Source organism: Schistocerca cancellata, chromosome 6 (genome assembly GCF_023864275.1).
Source record: "Schistocerca cancellata isolate TAMUIC-IGC-003103 chromosome 6, iqSchCanc2.1, whole genome shotgun sequence".
Classification (NCBI taxonomy): Eukaryota; Metazoa; Arthropoda; class Insecta; order Orthoptera; family Acrididae; genus Schistocerca; species Schistocerca cancellata.
In genome coordinates, this window is record NC_064631.1 from 367,189,468 (window position 1) to 367,201,779 (window position 12,312).

At 37.6% G+C, this 12,312-nt stretch overlaps 1 protein-coding gene across 2 annotated transcripts in view; it reads right to left on the reverse strand.

Annotated features, from left to right (window-relative positions):
- LOC126190727 (peroxisomal membrane protein 11B) overlaps positions 1-12,312 on the reverse strand; it is a 95,715-nt gene that overhangs the window by 37,709 nt on the left and 45,694 nt on the right. Inside the window, exon 4 of one of the 2 annotated variants that reach the window (XR_007538281.1) lies at positions 7,371-7,526. The exons of the other annotated variant lie outside the window; for it this stretch is intronic. The gene's annotated coding sequence lies outside the window, so the exon portion shown is untranslated. The remainder of the gene's footprint in view (positions 1-7,370; positions 7,527-12,312) is intronic. 2 annotated transcript variants of the gene reach the window in all.

Here is a 12,312-nt window from a genome sequence, read left to right on the forward strand (position 1 = left end):
ATTTTCTGCCAAGTCAGTACATAGAACTTTACTTTTGAATTCATTGAACACCTCTCACATAGCCCTCCTCACATTACATTTCGCTTCGTGTAATTTTTGTTTGTCTGCAAGGCTTTGGCTACGTTTATGTTTGCTGTGAAGTTCCCTTTGCTTCTGCAGCAGTTTTCTAACTCTGTTGTTGTACCACGGTGGCTCTTTTCCATCTCTTATGATCTTGCTTGGCACATACTCATCGAATGCATATTGTACAATGCTTTTGAACTTTGTCCACTGATCCTCAACACTATCTGTACTTGAGACAAAACTTTTGTGCTGAGCCGTCAAGTACTCTGAAACCTGCTTTTTGTCACTTTTGCTAGACAGAAAAATCTTCCTACTTTTTTTAATATTTCTATTTATGGCTGAAATCATCAATGCAGTAACCGCTTTATGATCGCTGATTCCCTGTTCTGCGTTAACTGTTTCAAATAGTTCGGGTCTGTTTGTCACCAGAAGGTCTAATATGTTATCGCCACGAGTCGGTTCTCTGTTTCACTGCTCATGGTAGTTTTCAGATAATGCACTTGAAAAGATTTCACTGGATTCTTTGTCCCTGCCACTTGTTATAAACGTTTGAGTCTCCCAGTCTATATCCGGCAAATTAAAATCTCCACCCAGAACTGTAACATGATCAGGAAATCTAATCAAAATATTTTCCAAATTTTCCTTCAGATGTTCTGCCACAACAGCTGCTGAGCCAGGGGGCCTATAGAGACATCCAATTACCATGTTTGAGCCTGCTTTAACTGTGAACTTCAAAACTATTTCACATTTCGCATCTCCGTCAATTTCCTTCGATACTATTGCACTTTTTATCGCTATAAACACGCCTCCCCATTCACTGTCCAGCTTGTCTCTGCCGTATACATTCCAATCTGAGTTTAGAATTTCATTACTGTTTACATCTGGTTTCAGCCAACTTTCTGTCCCTAGTACTATGTGGGCGTTGTGACCGTTTATTAATGAGAGCAGTTCTGGGACCTTTCTATAGATGCTCCTGCAGTTTACTATTAGCACATTAATATTGTTACTCCCCATTGCGTTTTGCCTACTACTACTTCGTTGCGTCTCAGGAGGTGTCTTGTCGGGCCTAGGGAGGTAATTCTCTAACCTAAAAAACCCACATGTGCACTCAATACGTAATCCGCTACCCTTGTAGCCACTTCCTGCACGTAGTGCATGCCTGACCTATTCAGGGACCCTACATTTCTCCACCTGATAGCAGAGATTGAGAAATTTGCACCCCAGATCTCCGCAGAATCGTCAGCCTCTGGTTTTAGCCTTCCACTCGGCTGCAAACCAGAGGACCGTGATCGGTTCTGGAAACGCTACTACAAATAGTTAGCTCAGATACCACCCCGCGAGCGAGGCTTTCCGCCTTCACCAACTCCACCAACCGTCTGTATGAACTGAGGATGACCGAAGCCAGACCGCATGAGTCATTGGTGCCGACATGAGCAACAATTTGCAGTCCGGTGCACCCAGTGCTCTATCGCCGCCGGCAGGGGCCTCTTCCACATCTCTGATGAGACGCCCCCCCCACCCTCCCGCAAACCAACAGAGTGAACACTGGCCTTCTTCCCCAACCTTTCTGCTATCTCCCTAAGGCACTCCAACACCCGCACAACGTTGGAGCTCCCAATCACTAATAAACCCGTCCCCCTGTATGCCTGCTTGGACCTTGCTGAAGGAGCGGCCACATGTCCACTCACAGGCTGAGCGGGCAATGCCACACAGCCAGCCTCCACATTGACCCTCGGCCTCGTGTGACGCGAACACCGTTGAACCCGCCACTCCCCTTGGGGAGAGGGTGGCCCAACTGCGCGCGAAGATGTCTCGACAGCAGGGACTGTGGGCGAAACATGTAACACCTGGGGTGTACCATGCGACGCAGCAGACTCCCCACTGCTGCTACAGTCCGAGGCAGCAGCCTGAAGACGGCTGGCCGTGGCCATCAACACATTCAGCTGTTTGCAAACAGCGGCCAGCTCCTCCCACGTCCGTACACAGCAGTCACACATCGTATCCATCCTAAGAAATCAATTTACTGTAGGGAGTTAATCAACTTTTAACTAGACTGCTAATTCACTAAAGGCGGCTGATAGCTGTCTAAACTGTGGTTACTGGACACTTCTTGTTGAAAACAATGAAAATAAGCACTACTTGTCTCTGGACTGTATTCAAAATAAACACGAAATCTACGGAACATTATTACTAGTACTCGAAAATTAAAGCTTCCTAAAAGCAAACACATGGAAGAGGAAGTGACAAGTAAGAAAAATACAGTTAATACTTAAATTAACGTAGCTCGCTGCACAGCCAAGTACCCAGAAAAACCCTTAATAATGAAGTCTAATCAACATCTTCTAATATCTGTGCAGCTTTTTTCAGACAGTATTTCATGACAGACAGCTGCCTTATCTGTGGAAAGTCTGACATTACTATTAACATTGTCCTTAAGGTCATTAACATATAACATGAACAGCAAAGACCCCATCATACTTCCCTGGAGCACACACTAAGTTATGTTCATGACTCTCTATTCAAAGTTAACATGGTACATACTATCACGAAATCCTCGGAGGAAGTTATTTTGTTCAAGATACTTTATTACATTTCAGTTCAGAATGTGTTCTGATTCTACAAAGAATGAAGATCAAGGATACTGGTGCTTTCTTCCAGCTATTGGGTAAGTTGTTGTTTTTTTTGTGTTCGAGGGATGTATGGTTTGAAGAGGGGCTAAGTCAGCTGCAAATTCTGTATAGAATCTAACGGGGATTTTATTGGTCCCAGAGATTCGGTCAGTTTTTGTGATTTTAGTTGTTTCTCAATATCACTGACACTAACACCTATATCAAACATCTTTGCAGTAGTGTGAGGATTACATAGAACCTCTGAAACAAAATATTATTGTGGAATGAAAAGCACTTTTGACGGATGAAATGGATCAGTAATTCTGAAATTAGCCCTGTGCTGTCTCTGCACTAGCTTTTCCCCAATATATTAACAACAATGAGTTCAAATACTACATATTTTTCTACTTTCCGTGATTATAACAATGTACATTTTATCAATGTTTAGATCTTTCTTAACCTTCCGATAGGCATGCATATTTATCAGATACGCAGTGATAATGTTTGTTACCTTTTCTTGCAAGAGAGGGAGGGAAATCCCTCCTTTATTCTAGCTTCCTCTTTTGACCCCATCCTACTCCAGTCCTGGCCTCTGCCCGCTACTGTAAACAAGCTAGTACCATATGTTTCGTAACTGAGGAATACGCACGACCCTCTGTGTAAGTTTTTAACTTTTCATTTTCCATTATTTATTGTTGAATGTTTAATGCTTATTAGTAATTTAAAGTGTGTTAATGTGTCTTGAATAGACAATGAAATTAAATTAAATTGTATGTATCAGATACGCGTGACCTTCAATGCTTGCATATTTTATTTATTCAGTGTCACTTCATATTTATTTCTTACGTGCTATAAGAGACAAAGAGATTTATAATTTAAACAATCCTGTGGGTGTTGAAGCTGTGATAAATGCAATTCTGCACGATACCAATGATGAGGATGATCAGGACATCAGTTTTATAGAGGACAGCGACACTGATGAAGAAAAACACGTATCGGAAACATATGGAGTTTCTGATATGAAACTGAGTGGTCAGTCCAGCTCAGAAGATGACGAAGATGAGAAATCGACATCTCAAGCTGTTCAAAGGAAAAATAAAACAGTAACGGACGCTTGGTCATGGCAAAAAAAGCCAAGGAACAGGCAAAGACGAGGTAAACAAAATTTTTACTTCATCTGCCTGGAGTAATCGGACCTATGAAAAATGTGACTAATATTCTAGATTTATGGAAATGCCTGATCTCTGACATTAATATTCAATGTACTGTAGAAAATGCAAACAAATTTATTCTTACGAAACAAGATAACTATTCTCGTTCAAGGGACACTCAAAAGACAGACACAGCAGAAATGAAAGCCCTAGTCGGGCTACTTTATCTTGCTGGGGATATACCACGCGAATCGTCTGAATCTTGACAACTTATGGTGGATGGATGACTTCCTAATCGTCATGAGTGAAGTTTTTAATGTGATCTATTCATTTTCATGATGTGGAAACAAGAGGAAAACGAAGAAAAACTGACCGCCTAGCTCCTATGACAATTATTTTTGAAGAATTTGTTGTGAACTGTCAAAAATACTTTTCACTTGCTGAAGATGACACAGTCGATGAAAAACTCTAGGCTTTTTGAGGTACATGCGGCTTCATATAATACGTGCCACAAAAGCCAAGCAAATATGGCATAAAAATGTATGCTTTGGTAGACACTTTGCTATAATATACATGTAATATGGAAATATGCGCTGGATGCCAACCAGAAGGTCCATTTAGTGTATGTAATAAATCATCTGACATTGTGAAAAGGTTAGCAGCATCCATTTTCTATAGTGGGAGAAATATCACGGCTGACAATTGGTTTACAGATTACTATTTGGTAAAGGAATAGGCATAAAAAAAAATCATGTATTGGCATTTTACATAAAAATAAGCCTCAGATCCCTCCAGAATTCACAGCGAGCAGAAAACAAGAGCCCCAGTCAAGTCTGTCGGGTTTTCGCAAAGAGGCAACACTTATTTCATAAGTGCCAAAAAAGTACAAGAATGTTTTGTTGATATCCAGCTTTCACAGTGATGGAAAAATCTATGAAGGAACAGGTGATCTCAAGAAACCAGAAATTATAACTATTTACAGTCACACAAAAGGAGGCATTGATACTGTCGACAAACACTTTGGGTCTATCAATGTTGCGGTGAACACAAGTCAATGGCCTTTGATGGTGTTTTTCTCGATGTTGAATGTTGCTGCCATAAATTCATTTATAATTTGGAAAGGAAACACCAGTAATAATTTCAAGAGAAGAAAATATATCAAATATCTTTCTAACGAACTTGTGCAGCAACATGTAACAAGGAGAAGTACTAAAGTAACTTGAGACCTCCATACAAAAGTTTTAAATGTGTCGTATACAAAAGATGAACACCAACAGCAAGAAGGAAGAGGAGAAGAAGATCAAGCTCAGGAGCCTTTGAAGAAAATGTGTAGGCCATGTTTAGTTAGAAAGAAAATGAGAATCCCCAGTTTCATATGTGAAATATGTGAACAGTTTACTTGTTTACAACATTCAAGAACTGTTTGCAATGATTATATTTCAGCTTCTAAATAATCACCAGTTTCAAATGTGAGATATGTTGACGGAATGTTTTGTTTACATCATTCAAGAAATGTTTGCATTGATTGTATTTCAACTTCAAAATAACTTGAGTATATTGAGAAACCAAAATTTCAAGCATAATCCTGTACAAATTTGACATTTATACACGGAAAGGTAAGTATCAGCATCTCGAGAAGCTGTGAGAAGAAAATGTGTGTTTTGAAATATAGCAACTTTATTTTTAAATAAAATTTTTACCTTGTTTTTGTTTGTATAGCCCATGAATAATACCTAATATTACCTTTATGATAAAAATTTAGTGTTTAAAGAGACATTAAGTTTATTAACAACAAGTAGTATCTGAGAGATATGCATAACTGCCCTTGTGCGACCAGAAAGCACACCTATCTGGAGGTTAAGCAGCAATGGTTGTATTTTTAGAATAATATTAAAATTATTTCCTTACTTTATAAGCTTTACGCTTAAGCTATTTTCCCAATCGATCATGCCCTAACTAAAATATATGGTAGTAGTAACATCCATGCTAAAAAACTAGAGACAAAGAGGCTCTCTCCAATTACATACTTATTCCACTATTTCCAATATTTTCGAACGTGTTTTAGAAAGTAACAGAGAATACAGACTCATTTAACTGAACTGAATTTGTTAACTGTGTTCCATTCTCCACGGATAAAGTAGAACAAGACCTCACAAACACCACCTTGGGGGAGGTAAACAGGAAAAATTGTACATCTGATAGCTTACCAAAGCATTTGTGTCGATCACAAAATTATCCTTGACAAAGTAAATGTTTATAGTATTAATGTAACCCTTTTGGATGGACAAAGCCTTACCTTCATAACAAAATGCAAGGTTCACATTGACAGTTATAGGCCTGGAACTAAACACAGAGTGGGTGAACATAACATGCGAATCCCACAGAAATGGGCAGTGAAGTAGATAACCACACATTTATCAGAAGTATTTTTCTGTATCTTTGAATTCTTGCACTTGTTTCCTAGCACATTTACTTCTTAAAAATTTTTGCTTGAATTGTGATATATACAGTCACAATACGACACAAAAATTATTTCCTTTGTCTTGGGTTCAGAGTGGATTTATGTATTCTGGTAAAAAGGCATCATCGAGCTCCCCTCCTATATGAAACAAAAAGTGAATCGCAACCAATTCAAAAGATAATTAAAACAAATCTCAATAGCGATATTTTCTACAATTTATCCATATAGCAAGATTCGAAGATTTCTGTTAGTTACGCAGCAAGTAACAATGTTGTCTGTACACCGGAATGATAACCAATGTATTGCAACGAGGGCTCAGTATTTACAGGTGTAAGTAACTTATTATTTAGAATACAATGTTAGCAAAGGATTTTTTTTTAAAGTAGCCTCTTTCTTTTTGAACTACTTGGATATATTTAGCTGGCATAAGAATGAATAGCATTAAGCAGTACAGTGAAATTTTATTGTTAATAAAGCCCACAGATTCGGTTTCTATCATTAGTTTATGTTTTCTTAATGTATATTTTGATTAATTCTACATGCCTGAAGGTTCTTCTTGATGGTATCTGTGGATCTTTATGAATTAATTAATAAAAATCAGTCAATTACCTATATTCAGGCCTATTTTGAACAAGCATTAAGAATAATCAGGTTACCCACATCCACACAATATATGAATGACACTCAAAAATAGTTCTCTTCACTGTTCTGTACAATACAAAATGTTCTTTTCAAAGACTGCATCAGTACCATCACTACAGCAATCACCCAATAGTAAGGTCATGCATGTATACTGATTTTGTATACATTACTGGGATGTGATTTTTCAAGTTTCTCCTGCGGATAGAATATGCAATAATAATTTTTCAAGCATGTGTCCAGGACTGATGTCCCAGATGCATACCCAAAAATTACTAAGTTATTGGGACATTAGTATCAACACCTTAAAAGACAGCCTACAAGGAGGTAGAATGTTAGCCTACAAGGAGGCAGCATGTTAATGAAGAAACTGATGTTAAGTCATTCTTTCACTATCACCAAATAAATGTTAATTCACAGCAGTTTTAATAAAAATCTGTATACAACCTTCTCCACAACTGCCACTGACTGCTTCAAACAGCAATACCTAGGTGCGTGTTACCTACAGCCTGGTAACTGTTAGCATCAGGACTCTTGTTAGAAGCCCCTTTTACTTAAAATCTCGAGTATCTTCTGTAATACCACACTTCTGTGGAATCCACCCTGCACAACAATGATACATTGCATGCAACAAGATTATGTGGTCAAAAAATTGTAAATAAATAATAAACTAAGCAAAAGCCTAAATTTCTGAAATTATGTCCAGATTTAAAAAATCACTAACAGTTATACTGTGCAGAAAGTTTTGTATCTATAAATATGGAGAACATATACCATTTTAAAAATTATTTTTCTGGAGTGTACTTTATTTCAAAATACTAAGTGCAGTTCACAGAAGGAAAATTGAAAGTAACCATAATAATAAGTTATACATCATGCTGAAGGTCATCTATCTTGACCAGTTATTAAAACAAAAACCCTGATGTATACAAAGGCTTGCTGAGAAGTAATGCCTCCAAACTATCCATTCTGTTCTCAATATTGGTTAAGGTATTACACGTTACGCCTATTACTTTATCTACTTTCCCACTCTGCTGACTTAAGTTTCAAGCCTCTGCCGCTACAGGGACCTACAATGCAGCATGTAACATGGCTGTGTGTAAGTTAACTATGTCGGTGCATGAGAAACAGCATGCTGTAATCAAGTTTCTAACAGCAGAAAACATGTCTCCAATAGAAATCCTTAAAAGAATGAAAGCTATGTACAGCGAATGCTGCACTGAGGCATTTTCTTGGGTTCACTATCACTGATCGTTCTCCATACAGTCCCAAGTTGGGCCCATCTGACATTCATCTGTTTCCAAAACTATAACACCTTTGTGGACGTCACCTTGATAGTGAAGAAGTGGTGCAAGAGGAGATGAAGCTATTGCTCTGTCACCAACTTCAAACACTCTACAACAACGGTATCAACTAACTGGTCTTTCATTGGAAGAAATGTGACTGTCGGCAGGGTGACTATATTCAGGAATAAATATGTAGACATGAGGAACAAAGATGTAGAATGTTGGAAAAGTTTCTTTTATTTAAAACTCTTTAAAGGTTTTCACAGAAAAAAAAATTGGAATCATTACTTTTCAGCTTGCCCTCATATTTATGAAAACTCATGAGAAGAAAATAAAAATTATTCAGTTAACAAATTAAGTATTACATTTTGTATTTTGATTTTCTAAAAATACATGGTGGACATACTCTTTCAGTAAATCAAATTTTAACAGCAACAAATTATTGTTTAAAGCAAACTTTTCAGAAAATACAAAAAATACACGTTTGGCTGATACACAGGTTGAGTACCTCATACTACTATCTGTACTGAATTTAATAAGGTCTTTTATCACATATCAAAGAATTCTTAAAGCAGTTGCTAATGATGGCTTCATTGAAAACTGGGAACCATCCAGTAAATGACATGGCAGTTAAGAATGTGCCACTATTTTAGAGAAGCAAACATTCACAATTTCTCTCAATTTTCCATCTCCACATCCAAGAAATGGGAGACAGAAATCAGGACAGTTACTTTAGGTTAAGACACAATCTCCACTGCCATGCCATTTACTGTGCACTTGGTACATAACTAATCTAGTGCAGCAAAATATAAATATTAGGTTGATGCACAAGTTCATAGCATTTTTGTTTTGCATGTTGGTATTGCAGCTACTATGGGTTTAATTATTGACTGACAGTTTTTATTTGTAGTTCACTGTTACTATCCCAATTCATATATAGTTATTTTGTCATTTAGAGATGGTGTGGACGCTCGAACATTGAGTACCAAGTGGAGAAATCTGAATATTTGACATACACTCTTCTGTTAAGAGTTCAACGGAGGGGTTACACAGCGGAAGCAGCCTAAAAAATTGTGTCATGTATGGGGATAATGCCAGTGGACAGAGTATAACAAGAAAACTGTTTTCTCGTTTTGATGAGGATCGTTTTTACATTTGTGACTCTCCACAATCAGGAAGACCTTCGGGGTTTGATGATCATTTAAATGCTTTAATGCACAGTAATCTATACTCAGTGTACTCAAGAACTGACAAACACGAAGCACTGTCATCATTCCACTACGATGCAACACTTGAATGCAACGGGAAAGATTCAAAAATCAAGTGTACAGGTACCGCATGCTCTATGACAAAATCATAAAAATTAGCAGATGGCCACATGTGCATCTCTTCTGGCTCATGAACAACACTCACCATTCCTATCCTGTATTGTCACTGGTGACAAGAAATGATGTCTTTATGCTAATACAAGGGGAAGAAAGGAACGGTTGAGCCCAAACAAAGCAGCAACTCCATGCACAAAAATCTATGTGCATCCACAAAAGATAACATTATACATCTGGTGGAACACTGACTGTGTGGTGTACTACGAAGTGCTTTCCCAAGATGTAACCACCACCAATGCTGACATTTTTGTCAACAACTGAGATGTCTTGCAGACGTAACTCAAGATACGAGCAGGAAGACTGAGTGATGTGATGCTACTACACAATAATGCCCATCCACATTCTGCTGGACTGGCAGAAAACACTATGTGGAGGTAGGGTGTGGAATGACTTCCACACCAAACTTAATTCACCTAATCTTCGCATCCTCAGATTTTCTCCTTTTCCGCTCTCTATCAAACAGTCTTCAAGGAACTTCCTTTCCAGATGAAAATGTGCTTTGAACATGGCTTGTCGAGTTCTTCCCCTTAAAACAATGTGATTTCTACAGTTGTGGAAATGAGAAGTTACCCCCTGTGTTGGCAGATTGTTGTAAATAGAGAAGGAGAAAATATTACTGATGACTGAAGTTTCTTATGCACAGCTGTTTTGTTTATTCAACTCTTGGAAAGCACTATGCAGTAGTTAACTGGTCAAATATTTCCACCACCATTTCAAAACTGCAATTAGATGTGCAGGGGACAGGAGACAACATAGGGGCATATACTTTTCTATAGGGGAGGGAATTATAGAAAGAAAGTTAAGTATGTAAATTCATCTTGTCACTTTAGTTCATCTGGATGAAATCAGTAACAATATATCGGTATATCAAAAGACATTAAAAGTGAACAGTTTAGGTGTTTTGCTCTGTAATTCATCTTTGTAGAACGCTGTAACTAGTGAGACAGATGTCAATCCAAAAGAACGAACATATTTGTTAGCATATGCTGATTACAGCCCTGGCAGTCTGAAGTGGAAATATTTTAAGACAGTGAGGGCCTTAGTCCAAAATGTAAGCAAAGTCACCCTGACTCAGTGCTGAAATCTAAGTGCTGGAGCTATCCAGAGGAACAGTGCTGAGAGTCCCTCTAAGTTGAAGATCCTAGTTTGGCCTACACAGAAAATTTTTATCACCTGGCCAACTGGTTTAAAAATGACAAGTTGCAGCTGAGAGAAAACTGCAGATTACAGTTAATGTCCCCAGAAGATACTTCATCATGAAACATAATGAGATCACCATGTGCTGCATATAATGAAATATTAGTTCCAGTGGCATTGTATAGAACTGAGACTGAGTACCACCAATGTGTACAAAGAGAACAGCATCTGAACAAGTAATTTCAGAGGATACTTGGTCCAGTGCAAGATGCGAATGGCTGGAGGAGGAGGATCCAGGAAATATACGATCTACTGTGTTAAACATAACTAGTGTAGAAAATTAAGAAAGAAGGCACTGATGGTCCAAAGATGGGGTTTGTACATCTAAACATTAGAGCCAAAGTTGCAGTGACAGGGAGACCGGAAGGAACATATTCTTCGCACATTCAGGAAGCAAACTATTGAAAAAAATCATGAAAGATCTAAGACATCTGGGGGTTAAATCTAAATGGATGACAAAACACACAGTCACTGTAGATAGCTTATGAGGTAGGCAAGCAATCTTTACGGTTGATAAATGGTGGATACAAGTATGTATATACCTTCTATGAATTTTACAACAAATAAAGAAAAATTAAAATAAGCAAGAGTCACACTGAAATTCTTAACATTTACTTTCAGGATTTCATAAGAAGTGTGCCAACTCTTTAATAATCATGTGCAATCAATAAACAGTGCAATACCCTACATTTCCTAGATTTACATCTACACGGTGTAATGGATCTGGGAGATATTATTTTTTTTACTGTATTTGCCGATACCAAAATGTAAACGTTTTCTTATATTTTTTGTCAGAATTTACTATAATTTGCCTTATTATATGTTAATTTACTTATGTTTTTGAGAGTGAAAGCATATTGATTACTATTAGTAAATGTGTCAAAGAATAGCAAAGAGACTGATTACAAGTGGAAGTTTGTGTGTTGTGTAAAACATCTTTGACACTGGAGTCGTCTTTGACTATAGTCAGTCGGCAGTTAACTCTTGGTGTGTGTTGACTGTAGAACAATGTGAAGGTCGCCATCATAAATAATTTTGAATTATGTTACTATTTTTTTGTATTAACTATAAGAAGAAACTACATTTGAAGAATTGGTATTTGAAACACCAACATGAGGGAAACACGTTGAACCACGTCAATTCTGCAACCGACAAAGATGCATTGTGGAATCATACTTAGACAACTGAAGCCAAGACTAATATCGCCGTGTAAACATCTAACGGAAAAGGTACTGTCACGAAATATGGCAAATTTAAGTAAATAAAAAATAGTGAGCATATTTTCAACTTGGGTCGTAGCCGGGATACATATTTCAATTGTGTCTCAGCCGGGATACAATATTTCAACGGTACATGAACTTATTGCTCCAGAAAAAATTTTATGGAAAATATAGAAGTTCTCAGTTTCATGGGAACTGACAGAATTTCAAGCATCTACAACACAACCTATCAAGATAACAGTTTAAAAATATGTGACTGTAATGGAAACAGTTGATTAAAATATTTTGCATGGGAAAATAT